This window comes from Acomys minous (genome assembly GCF_964271855.1).
Source record: "Acomys minous genome assembly, chromosome: 6".
NCBI classification, from domain to species: domain Eukaryota; kingdom Metazoa; phylum Chordata; class Mammalia; order Rodentia; family Muridae; genus Acomys; species Acomys minous.
The window spans coordinates 53,800,538-53,817,740 of NC_140487.1; the positions used below are offsets into that span (position 1 = coordinate 53,800,538).

General features: G+C 44.0%; 1 long non-coding RNA gene across 1 annotated transcript; it reads right to left on the reverse strand.

The window, feature by feature from the left end:
- Window positions 1–1,842: 1,842 nt before the first annotated feature.
- LOC311600752 lies at window positions 1,843–15,074 on the reverse strand. Its single transcript, XR_014780352.1, has 3 exons — window positions 14,930–15,074; window positions 14,562–14,711; window positions 1,843–2,811 (listed from the first exon to the last, which is right to left on the reverse strand). It is a non-coding gene; the product is annotated as an uncharacterized lncRNA (long non-coding RNA).
- Window positions 15,075–17,203: the final 2,129 nt, after the last annotated feature.

Consider the following 17,203-nt stretch of genomic DNA (forward strand, 5'->3'; position numbering starts at 1 on the left):
GCTTTAGCAAAGGATTGAGCCACCAAGATGGCTTAGTGGGTAAAGGTAGCTGATACTAAGGCTGAGGACCTGAGTTCAGTCTTCACGAAACACGTGGTGGAAGAAGAGAACCTAATCCTCTGACTTCCACATGCTTCCTGTGGCATGACTACCTCCCACCACACACACACACGCACACCAATAAAATGATGATGATGATGATGATGATGATGATGATGATGAATAGAATATTAAATATGGTGGCTTAGAACTCAGGAGTTAAACAACACCCTGAATCTAGGTGCCTAATTGAAGTTCTTGGGTACCTGTTTCCCTCTATCTTCCTGTTTTTTTCCTCTGTGCTGGCCTGCTATTGAGCAACCTCTCATCATATTCTGTAACACAGACCGAAGCAACTATCTGCTTACGTATTTTGGCTCTCAGAAGTGAGAGATTCATACTCCCTTCTTCTTTCTCTCCAAGTTTCTGATCATTCTCCTGCAAAGCCTTGCACAGTTCTTATTGAGTTACATCTCATTTCTGGGGTATAGCCCAGGTGGTGGCAGTACTCTGAGTGCTCAACCTGCATCTGTTGCCACCCCATATTTGATCTGGTGGCCCTGGATCTAACACACTACTAGACCTGAATAAAAAGTTAGGCATCAAGGACGACCCTGTCTGCTTCTTTAGAGATGGTCTTGTTACTCAGGATGGCATCTAACCAGCATTTGGAAGCCTTGTGATTTTATTTTAGCTTTGCTATTGCCTAACAATGACCTTGGGTAAGCCACGGCTTCCTTGGACACCACCACTTCAAAAGTAAAACAAACGGAGTATAGGATTCCAGATCTAAATTTCCACTCACCAATGTCCATGACGTTTACCCAGTTCACAGGCCTGAATCACATGTCTGAATCCCAACATCAATGTGATTGGCTCTCTGGGACCAGGAATCCATTTACAGCTAAGAGGCTATTGCCATTATCACAAACATGGCTGCCGTATGAAGATGGGGCATTGGTAGTGAAGGGAGTAAGCTGGCCACACATTCTATGTAGCACATAGTCCAACAGCTCAGGAGACGTACACAGGAGGTGGGGATGTGGGTCAGCAGTGAAGAGCACCTACAACTCTTCCAGAGGACTTGGGTTTGATTCCCAGCATCCATATCAGACAGTTCACCACCTCATAACTCTAGTCCAGTGGACCTGGCACCATCTTCTGCCCTCTGCAGGCTCATGTATATGGCACATACATCCCCAGACACACAGATAAATAAAAAGAAATCTTTAAAAAATTACACATGAGTTCTTTTGGGGGGGGTGGGTTTTGTTGTTGTTGTTTTGTTTGTTTGTTTGTTTGTTTGTTTTTTGTTTTGTTTTGTTTTGTTTTTTGGTTTGGTTTGGTTTGGTTTGGTTTTTTTTTTTTTTTTTTTTTTTGGTTTTTCAAGACAGGGTCTCTCTGTGTTAGCCTTGGCTGTCCTGGACTTGTTTTGTAGACCAGGCTGGCCTTAAACTCACAGCAATCCACCTGCCTCTGCCTTCCAAGTGCTGGGATTAAAGATGTGCACCACCACGTCTGCCTATGAAAGAAGAGTTTTAAAACGTGAGACTCAGGATTTTTGATGCTTTTGTTTTTGTTTGTCAATACAGGTTTCTCTGCTTAGCCCTGGATGTCCTGGAATTTACTCTGTAGACCAGGCTGACCTCAAACTCAAAAAGATTCACCTGCCTCTGCTGCCCCTCTAAGTACTGGGATTAAAGGCATGCACCACCACCACCCGGCTAGACTCAGGATTTTTAAACAGCAACAAAAGACTCTTGGAAGAGCATGTATTCAGAGGATATAGAAAGCGGGGCATGAGTCATAGTAAGCCTTTTAAAGGAATAAAGTGGGGAAGTGACACAGTGGGGGATACAGCCCAAAGTGTGACACACACAATGTTTTAGGGTTTTGCACGATCAGTGTATACTTGGCAATGAGGACACTGAGAGATCCGTATATAGCTATGATGGCATTTCTTTCCCAAAGTCACTTAGAAATACCCAGATGGACCAGTTCCTGCAGCTGTGATCTTGCCTATTAGAAGGAAGGTCACTGGCAAAATCGGGAGATTCACCCTGACCATCTTGTGTTTTTGACTGAGTTGCCTCCCAGGGGATTGTCATAAATCGAGACTATGTAACTCAAAGATACATCTGACGCACTAATCTGATGCACTAATGTGCTGCATTAGCCACACAGCTCCTGGGCTTCAGTGGGTTTCTTTCAGGAGAACAGGGCTGACTGGGAAGATTGTTCCACCTCTCACTAGCTTGGGAATCATGAATGCATGCTGCTTACCCGCCTTCCTGAGGACAAAGCATCTAAGCTGGGGCCCATCTGCATGTACAGAGAGCAAGCTAGACGTATTGCTTTCTCCTAAGGCCCATGTGGCTCTACCATTCTCCAAAGTTCATAGTGACTGCCTTAGCTAGCAGATGGAAGGAATTCTAAATGGCTTAAAACAGGTCTAGTCCGAGCACCATTCCTTGCAGTGTAGACCCAGACTGACGAGGCCAGCACTTCTTCTGAAAGCAGCAGTCAGCTGGTTTGTGGGTCATTGACATTGCTTCTTTATTGATTTGAAACAGCATCCTCCCTGAGATGTGCCTCTGAACAGAGCAGCAAAGATTAAGCCACAAATGAACACAGCCAATCCATTGTCCAGGCAAGGAGCAAAGATAAACCATAGACTCCTCCTCCTGTTGGTGTGCAGATCCCTCTTGAGTCTGTTTCTGACTACTGTCTTCCTGACTTCCACTGTGAGTGACCACTTTGCGGCCACTTTTCCTGGAAAGGAAGTGGAAACATATCCTCATCCATGGAGATGTAGGTTGATGGGCAGGGGATAGGGTGGAGGTGGAGTCGGGGTGGGGCAGGGGGTGAGGACTTACTTGTTTTCCTGGGCAACCTAGCTGCCCAAAGTTTCTGAGTTTAATCATAATGTGTAACCTTGGCTCTGCTCCTGGGTCCTTTTCTCATGGGTAAAAGACACCTCTCTCTCTCTCTCTCTCTCTCTCTCTCTCTCTCTCTCTCTCTCTCTCTCTCTCTCTCTCTCATACACACACACACACACACACACACACACACACACACACAACATGCATGTGCACACACACGCCAAGATTGGCATTGGTAAAGAATGAGCCAAAATCATATACTCAAGGGGTTTAAATTGAGTGAAAAAAAAATCTTAGAGGTACATTTCCAAGAGTGAGAAGGTGAAGATGGTCAGGGGTAGAAATCCTGGCATAAAAGTTTATTCTAAGAATTTTCACTAGTTCAGTAAAACCTTAAAAGATACTTTAATTTTTTAAAAATATTTTTGAAAATTAAAGTAGATGCATATCTCTTACCCCTTCCCCTTTTCTCCTTCCAATTCCTCCCACAGACTCCCTCTCCAATTCCTGGTTATAGTCTCTTTTCTTCAGTTACGTGTGTGTGTGTGTGTTTGTGTATACATATATGTATATATGTGCATATATCCACACATATGTATGTATATGTATATTATATTACATATTATTAGTTGTATGATACATACATTAATATATAAATGCAACCTGCTAGGTCTGTTTATTGTTGCTTGCATGTGTATGGTTTCAGAGCTGACCTTAGTACTGGATAACCAATGAAAGGGCTTATCCCTGGGAAGACTAACTCTCCCTCTCCCAGCAGTCCTTAGTAATCAGAAGCGGAGCCCCGGGGAGCAAGTGGTACCCCTTCTGCATTAGCATGTCCATGGGTGATGTCATTGGTCAGGCCTGGTTAGGCAGCCACACCACTGAGGTAGCATGGGTGAAGCTTCCCTAGTGTTTCTAGGAGACACAGTCTCACAGAAGATGCTCTGGTCCTTTGGGTTCCTACAATCCAATGTCTACTCTTCTTTTTCCAAGATCCCTGAGCCCTAGGTGCCCTCGGCACAGGAGTTCTGTTGTAGACTTACCAGCTGGGGCTGGGTAGCCCAAGGGGCAGTTGTTCTCTGCATTTTGACAGTTGTGTTTTCCTGTAGTGGCTTCTATCCACTGCAAAGAGAAGCTTCTTTGGTGAGAGATGAGAGCCAGCAATATCTGCGTGTGTGAGGATGAGTGTTTAGAACGCAGTTAGGAGTTATGCTGGCTTCGTAAAGTAGCAGTAGAATATTCTCCTCTGAAGTCCATGACTCCGCTTAGCCTCCAGTAGTTGGCTAGATTTCCAGTAGCAGGCATGAATTCTCTGGTACTGAGCAGGCCCTAAGTCCAAGTAGATAGCTGTTGGTAACTGTCAAGGAGTGCCACTACTGCACCCTTAGGGATATCTTGCTATGTTGGCTATTGTGGTCCCCTGGCATCATAGTTCAGTAGGACCTTTTTAAAAATATATATATATTTATTTATTTTTATTTTATGTGCATTGGTGTTTTGCCTGCATGTATGTCTGAGTGAGGATGTCAGATCTTGGAGTTACAGATAGTTGTGAACTACTATGTGGGTGCTGGGAATTGAACTCCTGGTCCTCTGGAAGAGCAGTCAGTGCTCTTAACCGTTGAGCCATCTCTCCAGCCCATGGGTAGGACTTTTTAATCTCATTCATTCACTCCTAAACTAGAGAAAGAATGCTGTTGGCAATCTTCTGTAAAGAGGTCCTTTGGCTGGGGGGTGGGGTGGGGGGGCTGGAGAGATGGCTCAGAGGTTAAGAGCACTGACTGCTCTTCCAAAGGTCCTGAGTTCAATTCCTAGCAACCACAAGGTGGCTCACAACCGTCTATACTGAGATCTGGTGCCCTCTTCCAGTGTGCAGGCACACATGTCGATGAATACAGTGGTATACCTAATAAATAAATAAATAAATAAATCTTTTTTTTAAAAAAAGATGTCTTTAGGTATTTCTTAGTAATTATGGTGAAACACATGTAGCATAGTTTGCCGAATGTTGTGTGACAATTATCACTCTCTTCTACAACATTTAAATTACCTCAAATGAATCCATTTCATTAGTCATAGCCTCCTCTCTTTCAACTCCTAATCTGCTCTCAGTGTCTGGCTTTCAGTGTCTGTGGAATCATGTACTATGTGGCCTCTTACACCTGGTTTCCTCCACTTACAATGTCTTAAGCTTCCATGCTGTAGCGTATATCAGTTGCATCAGGATGCCAATGCTTCTGATGGTGGAATGATACTTTCTTGCTCAGATATACCACATTTTGTTTGTCTATCTGTCACTGTCACTTGATCGGAACCTGAGATATTTCGATCTTTGGCAATTGCAAATTTGTGTGTGAGCTTTTCTGTGAGCATCAGATTTTAGCTCCTGGGGGCTCTATGGCCAGGTATGGAATTCCTGGGCTGTATAGTAATTCTGTGTTTAATACCCTGAGGAGTTGCCCAGCTGCTTTGCTCTAACAGCCATGCCATTTCCACGCTTACTAACCACATGCAAAGGCTCCAGTTTCTCCATATCTTTGCCTCCACTTGTTATTATCTGGCCTTCCCCCTCTAATTATAGGCATCAAAGTGAATATGAAGAGGTATCTTATTGTGGTTTGAACTCACATTTCCCTAATGACTAAGTTCTTGGCTTTTTGAGGTCATAGGAAACTAGACTCATAACCTGGACTTTATTTTAGGAATTTAATACTCTCTGGGCTGAAAATATAGTAGAGCCATGGTTCTCAGCCTTCCTAACGCTGCGACCCTTTAACACAGCTCCTCATGTTGTGGCAACCCCCAACCATGAAATTATTTCCCTTGCTATTTCCTATCTGTAAGTTTGCTACCGTTATGGTTTGTAATGTAAATATCTGTGTTTTCCAATGGTCTTAAGGAATCTCTGTGTAAGGGACATTCCACCTCCCAAGAGTTGTGACCCACAGATTGAGAATCACTGCAGCAGATGATTGATCATTACCCACTGATGGTTTTTCTACAAAGATAGCGTGAGCTCTGTACATCAGCTGAGTACTCAAACCTGTTGCATTTGGCTTGGGATGTCAGTGTATATGAACACATCCTAAAGGCCAAGATAATATGCTGGCAAGCTAGCAAATTTACAGTTCAACACAAGGCTCCCTAATCTATTATACCAAGTGGCAGCTGAAGGTCAGTTATCACAAAAACAGCTACTGTTTTCATCTCCATTTTCACTTTTAATAAAATGTGTCATGGCAAAAACCTCTCAAGGAAGATGGGTACCCACTTTTTGAGAATTTTTTGTTGTTGTTGTTGTATTGATGTGAGCGAAACACTCTGTGATGATAAGACCGCTGCTGTAATGGAAGGGTGAGATGGTCTTATTAATAAGTCTTCCAGGCTGAGCATTTACTGTGTGAGATCCTACCCCGAGCATGTCATTAGTAGCTGAGAATGCACAGTTCGTAGACACTATATCATCTTGATAACACCTCTTTGCTCAGCAGCAAGCTGGCTCTGTCTAGGTTCAGGCCCGAGCTCTACCACTTCCTGGTTAGTCTCTATGAGTTACAGACAGTTGTGAGCTGCCATGTGGGTGCTAGGAATTGAACCCTGGGTACTCCGGAAGACCAGACAGTGCTCTTAAATGATGAGCCATCTCTCCTACCCTGAGCACCAATGTCTCTGTCTATAAATATGGAAATTAAAGTGCCCACTGCTTAGGGTTGTGTTCAGGCTGTGCACCGATAACTCATTTAATGCCCTATAGTGCCTGGTGCATGGACAAAAGATGACCCATATCTGTTACCTTTGTTTTCCCTCAAACTAGGGATTGGCAGATATTTTTTTCTTTGTGTAAGGCACCAGTCCCATAGAAGTCATGATTTCAGGGCCGGGGTGGGGGTGGGGGTGGGGAAGGTGTCTTCCTAGCTCACAACCTTTTTCAGTTCATGATAACTATGTGCTGACCCAAAGTGACGGCCACACAGCCATCACGTCTGTGCCCTCAGGCTGCTTTTGATTGAACATGGCCAGTCCTATTCCTGTTGAGGCTTTGGGAATGAGGGTATAAGACAGATGGTTCAAACTATATGTGGCTATTATGGCATGTGACTCACAATTGCCGCCTATGGTGGGGACAAGTGGAAAGTGCACTCTCAGAAAGAGCCGAGGGAAGCAGACAAGCAGCAGGGAGCATCCAGAGGAGCTGAGGAAAGCCCCCAACACCCTGCCTGTTTCTGGGGCTGGCTCTCCCTGAGGTAGTCCAGCTGTTCTCTTTCATCTTGAGGCACCACAGCTGTGATGTCTGTGATCCACAACAGTAAACCAGCCTGGCAAGCCATCCCTGAAGGTCTTCGGGGCACGTCTCTGAATTTTGTGGGCAAGATTTTTCATAGGCCACACACTCAACCAGGCAAGCAGTGGAGTCTGAATGACCCATTTGAGCCCTCCTTGTACCCGACGGCAGAAAAGTCACCACATCAGCTCCGATTAAGCCCAGGCTCCTCCAGCTTCTCAGACATTTTAGGCTGACAAGTCTAAGTCAGGATATTCTCAGAGGTGACCTTCTCCACAGAATGTCACTACAGGGCTTCCCATGTACCAGAATGGGAGACATTTAGTCCAAGATAATCCTATTGTTATAGAGTAAATATTAAGGCTCTTATGTGGGCTAAGGTGTTGAAAACCTATAATCCCAGAATTTGAGATGTGGACACAGGACCATCTGGCGTTTAAGACCATCCTCATCATAGGCTCAAGCCCAGCCTTGAGAAGGAGAATCCGTCAGTGACGATAATGATGATGATGACGATGACGACGACGACGACGACGACGACGACGACGACGATGATAATAAAGATTCTCATTTGGAAGTAAGCTTGAATGCCGGGACCCCAAGTTGCTGCTGCTGCTGCTGCTCTTCCTCCTCCTCTTCCTCCTCCTCCTCCTCCTCCTCCTCTTCCTTTTTCTTCATCAAGAACCCAGACTCAGAGTTCAAGTATCTGGCTGTACTGTCTCAGTGTGCTGGCAGCTGAGGAGCACCATCAGGTGACTTCGAGGATGTACAGAAACACCATCCATGAAACTGCATGAGTTTGAGTTGATTTCTTGGTTGCTGGGATCTGAGAACCTGCCTTCCAAGAATGCTTTCCATTTTGCAAACAGACCATTCGCCGTGATTGCAGGATCATCTCCTGAATTCGACTCTGCATTCTTCAGTTGTTTTGTGACCTGGAGGAGGCGAAAGGCCAAGCCAGTGCTAGACTGGCATCTACAAGAGCAACTGAAACATGGTTGCCATTCTCTTGAGGCCAGGCTGCTTCTAGAATGAGGGACAAGGAGTGCCATCCCATCTAACATGCTTGTTGCTTGCTCCTGAGCTTCAGGTCATCTTTGTCTTTTGATCTATTGGGGAACTTGTTTATACACTCTGTTCTCTCCTAGCATGTAATGCAGCTAGCTGTAAGCCCACTTCTGCCATCCCAGCCTTGCTGAGCAGTCTTCACCAAGAAAGATGAAATGGGGGAATATCTAAGTTTAGAAGATGTTTTTTAGCACATTAGAAAATAGAAATAATAGTCTTTAAATTATATCCTTTAGCTGGGTGGTGGTGGTTCACCCCTTTAATCCCAGCACTCGAGACAAGTGTAGCTCTATGAGTTCAAAGCCACCTGATATACAGAGCAACTTCCAGGATAGGTAGGGCCACATGAAGAAACCCTGTCTTGAAAACCAAAAACTCCCAAAAGTCTGTCCTTTAAATATACGCCATCTAACAGGATATTAGCTTGGATAAGACAATGACTTCTTTTAAACACAAGAAAAGCACACAGGAATGTCATCAAATTAAAATGTGCTTTAAAAATAATACCATTAAAAAACCCAAAAAGATAAACTATGGACTGAGAATATGCTCGAAAATCATGGATCTGAAAGGGGACTCACATCCAAAATGTATTTATGAATTCTTGCAACTCAAAAACAAGAAAACAACTCAGAAGTTGGGCCAAAGATTTGAATAGAACTTTGTCTAAGGAAGATGTACAAAGAGCTAACAAGGAGAAAAAGATATTCAACAGCATTAGTCACAAGAGAAATGACAATGGGATGCCACTCCATACCCACTGGAGTGGCTTAATTAGAAACAAAGTAAAGCTATAATAACAAGTGTTGATAAGGGCATGGGGGAAACCAAAGCCCTTATTCATTGCCAATGGACTGTTAAGTGCTGCAACAACATCAGCAGCTGGCCCATGTTCAATATGAACTTGCCATATATGACCAAGAGATTCTGTGCTTAGTATGCACAACAGAAATAAAAACACACATGTGCACAAAACCGGCACACAAATAACCACAGCGGTACTCTTAGTAACAAAAAATTGGAAACAGTCCAAAAACTCATTAACTGGGAATGGATAAACAAAAGTGGTATCCATACAATGGAATTAATGCCCAACAATAAAAAGGAATAAAGCAGGTATAAATTACAGTATGAATGAACCTCAGAAACTTGCTAACTGAAAAGAGTTGGTCATAAAACACCACACATCGCACATCTGTATTTGTATAAAAGGCCTCAGAGAGCTAACACTACAGTGGTAGAAAACAGATCAACAAGTGTCTGTGGCTAGCAAGGGAAAAATGAGTAAGAACTGTGTATCAGTAACTTCTTGCTTTTGTCGGACAAAACCTCTGACAAGAAGCAACTTAGCAGGGGTTTCGTTTGCTCCCCAGTTTAAAGGGATACGGTTGTCAGGATGAGGAAGGCATTTGATGAGCACAGCTGGAGAGCAAGAGCTAAAATGCTTGCGCTGGCAGAGACATGCCACACTGGCCACAATGATGTGGGAAGTCCCTCAGGGTTAAAGAGGACAGTCAGCAGTTACAGAACATCGAGGACCGCATGGCCTTGTGATGTGATAAAAACCACCTAGTCACACATTTTAAATGAGCCCATTTACAGCACAGAACTTTTTAAACGTGGGATTAGGGCAGCAAGGTGCAGGTTACACATGGATTCTGCACCCCCTTTCTAACTCTTTTTATAAATCTGAAACTGCTCTGACCTAAAAGTGAACAATACCTATCTATTTTTGGTGCACTTTCTCAAGAGAGTGACCAGACAATTAGATGTGACAGAGGTAAAGTGCAAAGTAGTGGAGTCACAGGGAACAGCAAACTAAGGGCAGCTCTGTACCAAGGCTGCGTAGGAGTCTTTCCTTCCTTCTTATCACAGGCCAGGTCCTTGGCTCAGGATGATTTTCAGAGCTTCATAGGTTGAAATAAGGAGCTGGCTGTACTGGAGAAAATCCACAATCCCAAGGATCAGCACAGGGAGCCACGTATGTGGTCTGAGGTCCTCCAATGCAGAGAGAAGCAAAGGGACCCGGGCCTACATGTGAGAACTACAGCGGGCTTGCACTCACGGAGCTATTTTAAGCTGTGCTAATGCCTTTCTCTGGCTAATTTCTAAATAATCTTTAACAGGCATGTTTGTATAAATGAGAAAAATGTTTATGTAGAGGATTTGGTAATATCTCCAGCTTGGATCTGCATTAGAACATATATAATATATATTTATAACATATTATATGGGGAATATATTATAAATATATTTATAATACAGTCTATAACTACTGTATTACATTAGCAACTTTATAAAGCATGCATACATTGGCACGTTGGCCATGCTAGGCAAACAGCTCAGGGAAATTGAGCACATTGATAATGTCACAGGAACATTCTAGAACATTTTTGACACTCCCAACAGAAGCTCTGTAACATTACACAATAGCTCCCTGTTCCTTCTCCCTCCAGGCCCTGTGAAACTGCAGCTTACTTTCTGTCCCTTTTGAACTTGTCTACTTCAGAAGTTTTGTGTAAGTTGACTCATTTCATATAAATGTCCTTGGCATTGGAAATGTTTTCAAGGCTCATTCACATTACTGTATGTGACACAACATTATTCCGTTTGTAAGGAAGTAATATTTCACGTTTAAACCATATCTTGTTTATGTCCTTATCTGTTGACAGACACTTGAGACATTCCCACTGACTCGCCTAACATGGCTCCAGGGGCAGGTCTGACTGGAGATGGGCAACGAAGGAAAGATGAACACAACAGACGCACAAAAAAGCTGGGATTGCATCCCCGCCAGCATGTACTGTCACTTGAGTTTTTGAACTTAGCCATTCTGATAGTTGTAAGCTGGAATCTCAGTTGTTTTGATTTGCATTTCCCTGATGACTAAAGACATTGAACATTTCTTTAAGTCTTTCTCAGCCATTTGATATTTCTCTGCTGAGAATTCTCTATTTAGCTCTGCACCCCATTTTTAATTGTGATATTTGGATTGGTGGTGTTTATTTTCTTGTGTGCTTTATATATTTTGGATATTAGCCCGTTGTCAGAAGGAGGGTTGGTGAAGATCTTTTCTCAGTCTGTGGGCTCTTGTTTTGTTCCATTGACAGTGTCCTTTGCCTTATAGAAGCTTTTCAGTTTCATGAGATCTCATTTATTAATTGTTGACCTTAGAGCCTGAGTTGTTGGTGTTCTAGTTCAGGAAGTTGTCTCCTGTCCCAGTGAGTTCGAGGCTCTTCCCCACTTTTTCTTCTAACAGTTTTAGTGTGTCAGGTTTTATGTTGAGGTCTTTAATCCACTTGGACTTTAGTTTTCTGCAATGCAATAAATATGGATCTATTTGGATTTTTCTACATGTAGACATCCAGTTAGACCAGCACCATTTGTTGAAGATGCTATCTTTTTTCCACTTTTTGGATTTTGTTTCTTTGTTAAAAATCAACGGTCCATAGATGTGTGGGTTTATTTCTGGGTCTTCAGTGTTATTTCATTGATCAAGCAGCCTATTTCTATGCCGGTATCATGCTGTTTTTATTATTATTGCTCTAAAGTGCAGCTTGAGATCCAGGTGGAGATTCCTCCAGAAGATCTTTTATTGTACAGGATTGTTTTAGCTATTCTGTCTTTTTTGTTTTTCCATATGAAATTGAGAATTGATCTTTAGGATGTGGAGAAAGGGGAACATTCCTCTGTTGCTAGTGGGAGCGCAAACTTGTACAACCACTTTGGAAGTCAATCTGGCTCTTTCTTAGACAATTGGAAATAGTGCTACCTCAAGACCCAGTCATACCACTCCTGAGCATATACCCAAAAGATGCTCCACCATACAACAAGGACATTTGCTCAACTATGTTCATAGCAGCCTTATTTGTAGTAGCCAGAATCTGAAAACAACCTAGATGTCCCCCAATCAAAGAATGGAGAAAGAAACCATGGTGCATTTGCACGATGGACTATTATTCAGCTATCAAAAACAAGGAAATCTTGAACTTTGCAGGCAAATTGATGGAACTAGAAACAATTATCCTGAGTGAAGTAACCCAGACTCAGAAAGACATGCGTGGTATATACTCTCTTATAAGTGGATAGTAGCCCAACATAGATGTCCTCTGAGAGACTCCACTCAGTGGGGGATGGGGACAGATATTGAGACTCAAAGCCAGACTCTTGGTTAAGAGATGTGAGTTATATGGAAGAGATGGGGGATGGAAGGACATGTGTGTGTTGGGGGGGGGTGTTGACAGGAGCTCCACAGGAGACTATCAAGGCTGGTGGAGCTGGACACAGCGGGGCCTAAACAAACTGATACACCCACCAAGGACATTGCAAGCAGAGGACTTAGACCCCCTGCTCAGATGTCGCTGAGGGACAGCTGATTCTCCACATGGAGATGGAGAGGGGGAGGGCAGGAGACTGCCTCTGACATGAACTCTGGTGCCTGTGATTGAATCACTGCCTCTTAGCAGAGAGGCCCTGTGGGAACACAGAGGAAGGGGATGCAGGCTATCCAGATGAGACCTGACAAGCTGTGGTCAGACAGTGGGGGAGGAGGACCCCCTTACCCCTGTTACAGGCCTAGGGAGGGAAAAGGAGGGAGGGTGGGAACAGGAAGATAATAGCGAGGGATTTACAACCAATCAAGAGGTAATGTGAATAAATTATAATAATTTTTAAAATCCTTAAAAAAAAAAAAGGTTGGGGTTGGGTAGACTGAGCTCTCAGATGAGAAGCCACAGCACCCCAAAATCTCAGTGTGCTTGTTATATATAGTCAAACAGGGAGGCAGGGCTATTGCATACAGCTGAAGAATGAGCCAGGGTTTGTGGTGTACAGCTGGATCAAGGAGACAGGTTTACCTAATCTCAGTAGGAGCTGTCTCTGTAGGGGAGCAGTCTTTGAGTGGTAAATACTGGGAGAGGTGAGAAAGCCTACACTATCAATATTTGGACTTGGGCCCCCAAAAAACACTTCCCCATCCCTCTAAGCCTCATCCCCAAGGCTTTACCATTTCCCCTTGGGCCTCAGGCTATAGGGTCCTGCCCATGTCGACAACACACGTTCATTCAGGACTTCACACTCTCACAGCTTCCTAGATTTCACTTTGGGCTGTCCTGAGTAATGAAGCTACAACACTTAGCAATCTAGGGTCTGTGTAAGCCCTGCCCTAAGCCTGTAGGTCTATGCTGAGTTATACAGTAGCATTTTCCTCCCTCTCTTCCTTGAATGGCATTTTGGAGTCTCTGGGGCGGTACCTTCATGAACCTTAGCACCTTGGGGGTTGGCTGGGGGATAGGCCCATTGCATCATTTTGATTAGCTAAACACAAAAGGAGTCAATTTTGTTCTGAGCACAATGTATCCAGGTGGCTAGACAAAGCATTGTAAGCTAACTGGCTATGATATAGGCTTGGGGACTTTTCAGTTCCCCAGCGTTCTGGGAAAAGGGAACATAGTCGGGTATTGTGTTTTGGTTTAAGTAGAACATAAATCATTAATTCAAGCAGAACATTCAACAACTTTTGAACTGTAAGTAAAAGGCTATTCAAGCTCCCAGGCAGGTAGAACCCGCGAACATGAACTTAATCTTATTTTATGATCAAAATGGCGATTTAGAGGCAAAATGGCAATTTAGAGGCAAAATGGCTTCTGATATGCTAAAAGAGACAACAGGTATTAATAAAAGAGCCATGCTTATGCTAGGAACTAAAATAGGTCTCAATGGAGGGGCTATAGAGTCTAAGCAGATTACAACAGCTTGCTTATGCCACGGGGACACAGGTTGGTTCTCAGAGCCTTGGCAGCTCCCCAACACACATTGGTGTTACTCACAAGCTGAGCTACCTTGGGAGGGTGGCTTGGTCTCTCTTTCAGGCAGCTGTCATCTCACTTCAGGAGACTTGCTAATGGACGACACTAAAAAACACCAAGCAGGTGTCTGTCCAGCACATAAGGTAGCACACACAGTGATTTGTGCATGTACATGCCTCCATTCCCTGCTCCAAAGTCACATGGCATAATATCTAGTCCTGGCCTGTACCAAGACAACACACTCTCTCTCATGTAACACTCTTAATGACCCACCCAGATGAGGAAATCAAGGGTTAAGTGGCTTGCCCAGCATGACCTGCACTGTAAATTACAAGGCCAGGGCTTGATGTGTCTGATTCCAAAGTCTCTATTCTTGATTACATCACATGACAGGGACTGAAGCATGGTGACAGTGGTAAGGAGTGTCCACTGGAAACATCTGCCTCCCCAACCGCAGTCCTCTCACAAACTGTCACTTACCTTGAGCAAAGCAAAGGCACACTTCTCTGTCTTCTCATCTCCAAATGCAGTGGCCAGTGGCCCCCTTCACAGTTACTCTGGCTTGGCTGATCCACCTCTATAAAGCTGCTCCCAGTATCGGCTGATAGAGAAGTCATGGTCATAGTTGTACTGTGGGAGGGAGGAGCCCAAGTTTTAGCCTGCTGTGATGCTGGAGCAGAACCAAGAAGTTGGCATGAAATTGGATCCCATGCAGACCCTGGTTCAGATGTGCTGTCTTCTGTCAACTTCGCCATAAAGGAACATTGAGAGACCATATGTGTCATTTGGAGCTAGAAAACATCAAGAGGCTGTGCCAATATAGCCAAAGGCAAATGTCTTGGACTTACCGTAAAACCCAGGCTTGTTTTGGCAATAAGCAAAGAGAAAACTGATCCAGTGACCTTCAGATGGGAGGGATTTACTGACACAGAAGGAGGAAACTGAGATGGATCTGGCCCCAGGCAGTTTGCCTCAGCACCCAATTCTCTCCTGCTCTCACTTCCTGTGCTGTGCTTCTGTCTGCTGGCCACACCTCATTCTGCTCTAGTGTCTCCTGCAATGAGGAATGGAAGGTGCAGGCTGTTGCTAGCTTGGTAGCTCTACAGGATGGGCCACTCTCTGTGTCTCCAGGAACTCTGTCAGTTCTGGGTGTTTTGTTGCCTTTTTTTTTTTTTTTTTTTTTAAACAGAGCCTTGATATTTAATTCAGGCATCTCAAACTTCTTGTTTCAACTGCTCCTCCTGCCTTATCTTCCAAATAGCTGAGGTAGCATTTTGTGCAAACCCAGTGCTGGGGACTCTTGTGAGCTCCAGATGACTTCCCGTTGGTTCAGCTGGACTGCGAAACTTGGTATCACTGTGAGTTCAGTTTTCCCCTTGAGACCCAAAAGAATGTTACAAGACTCCAGAGTTACATAAAGCAGGCTATTTGGATGACTAATATCTCCCTGTGGTGATGGAACAGCAATGTGTGAAAGAAACTTAGTGAGGAAATGAAGTGATTGACAGTAACTTGATATTTTTAGTTACTGTGACGGACCTGGGATAAAAGGAGGGACAGTTTAGTTTTAGGCTCCTGGTTTCAAGAGGTACCAGTCTGTGGTCACTTTGCCTGTGACAGGAAGCAGTGCTGCTGCTCACTTCCTGGTGGCTGGGAAGGGGGTGGAGGAGGAACAGGTCCCCAGTGACCTAACTTCCCTCATCCAAGCTCCACCTCCCCCGCAGCACCCGAGGCTTGTGACCAAGTCTCCAAGACAGGCGGTGCAAGACATTTAAGATGTGCATGATATTGTAAAGCCAGCATCGTTATGAGGCACAGCCGACACCACACATGCTTTTAAACCATATTTTTAGAACAAGAGCTCCCATACTTTTTCTTTCTTGTATGTTGGGGATGAAGCCAGGGGCCTTGTGCACACCCTGAGCTGCACCCCAGTTTTTCTCCACATGGAAATAAACATCATGGTTTTCAAACAAAAGCAAGAAACATACAAAGGAAAAAAGAAAAGCATAAACCCAAGTCAAAACCACCTTCTGCACCTCATAGGATATCATTTCCAACTTGTCTCTGCCTACATGGAGAGATGAGTACTATTTTTATGAACATAGTCATACTTTCAATTTCTCATGCTGACCTCTAGTCACATTTATCTTTAAAGAGAAAGGATCCAGCCAACTTGTACGTAAATACTTAAAGAAGAGACACTGAGCTGAAGCAATTACTAAACTCTAAACATTCCTTTGAGATGGGAGTTATCTCTCTGTAGGGATGAGGGCTCTGAAAGATTATAGACTAGTCACATAGCCCCAAGGCCAAGAAAGGAAAGTAACTTCTTCCATAGCTTACAGAGAAAGTAAAATGAACTGGGTGAGTGGACAAAGGTGAGCCTGACTTCTTGTGACTTCTTCCACCAACTGCAATGCATGAACAGAGGATTTGACCAGGAGAACACGCAAAGGACGTGAAGACCCCCTTACTGTCTTCCTGCACGACACTCAAGGTGACCAATCTCAAGAAAGATTATCAGAGTCTACATCCAATTCCTGCCTTATGTCTCATAAGCCCTGTGGAGCATCTCTCACTCTCCCTTATGAACATCTATTTCTGTACTCACTCTTTGATTTGACTTAACTTTCTTGGGTGTAAGACAAAAAACCCAAAAGCCTTGGTCTAGGGTGACTTGGTCAACTATAGATCATATGGCACCCTGGATCCCCAAATTAAGATCACCAAGACTCTAGAAAGGCTTTACTCACAGAACCCACTTATGTCTATCTATAGAGTGAGTCGGTGAGTTTTTTGTTTTGTTTTCTAATGTCCATTCAAATAGCGGTGCACACCAGAAATCCTAGCCATTGGGAAGCTGAGTTGGGAGGATGTGGCATACAAGTCTTTAAGAAATGAATTGGACAAGGAAAATGGAACAATAGATTCAGTTCAACCTAGAACAGCCTGAGAGGTTTGTGCCACCATACTCTGCAGCTCAGCATCTGAGAGACAGGGGAGTTCTAGTGCAGGATTGGGGATTTAGCTATTGTGGTGCAGCTGCTGTGGGGAGTGCCTGGCCCTGGCTGTAGGAACCAGGCCCGACTGGGCTGCTTGCCTGTCTTGCTGTTTCATGT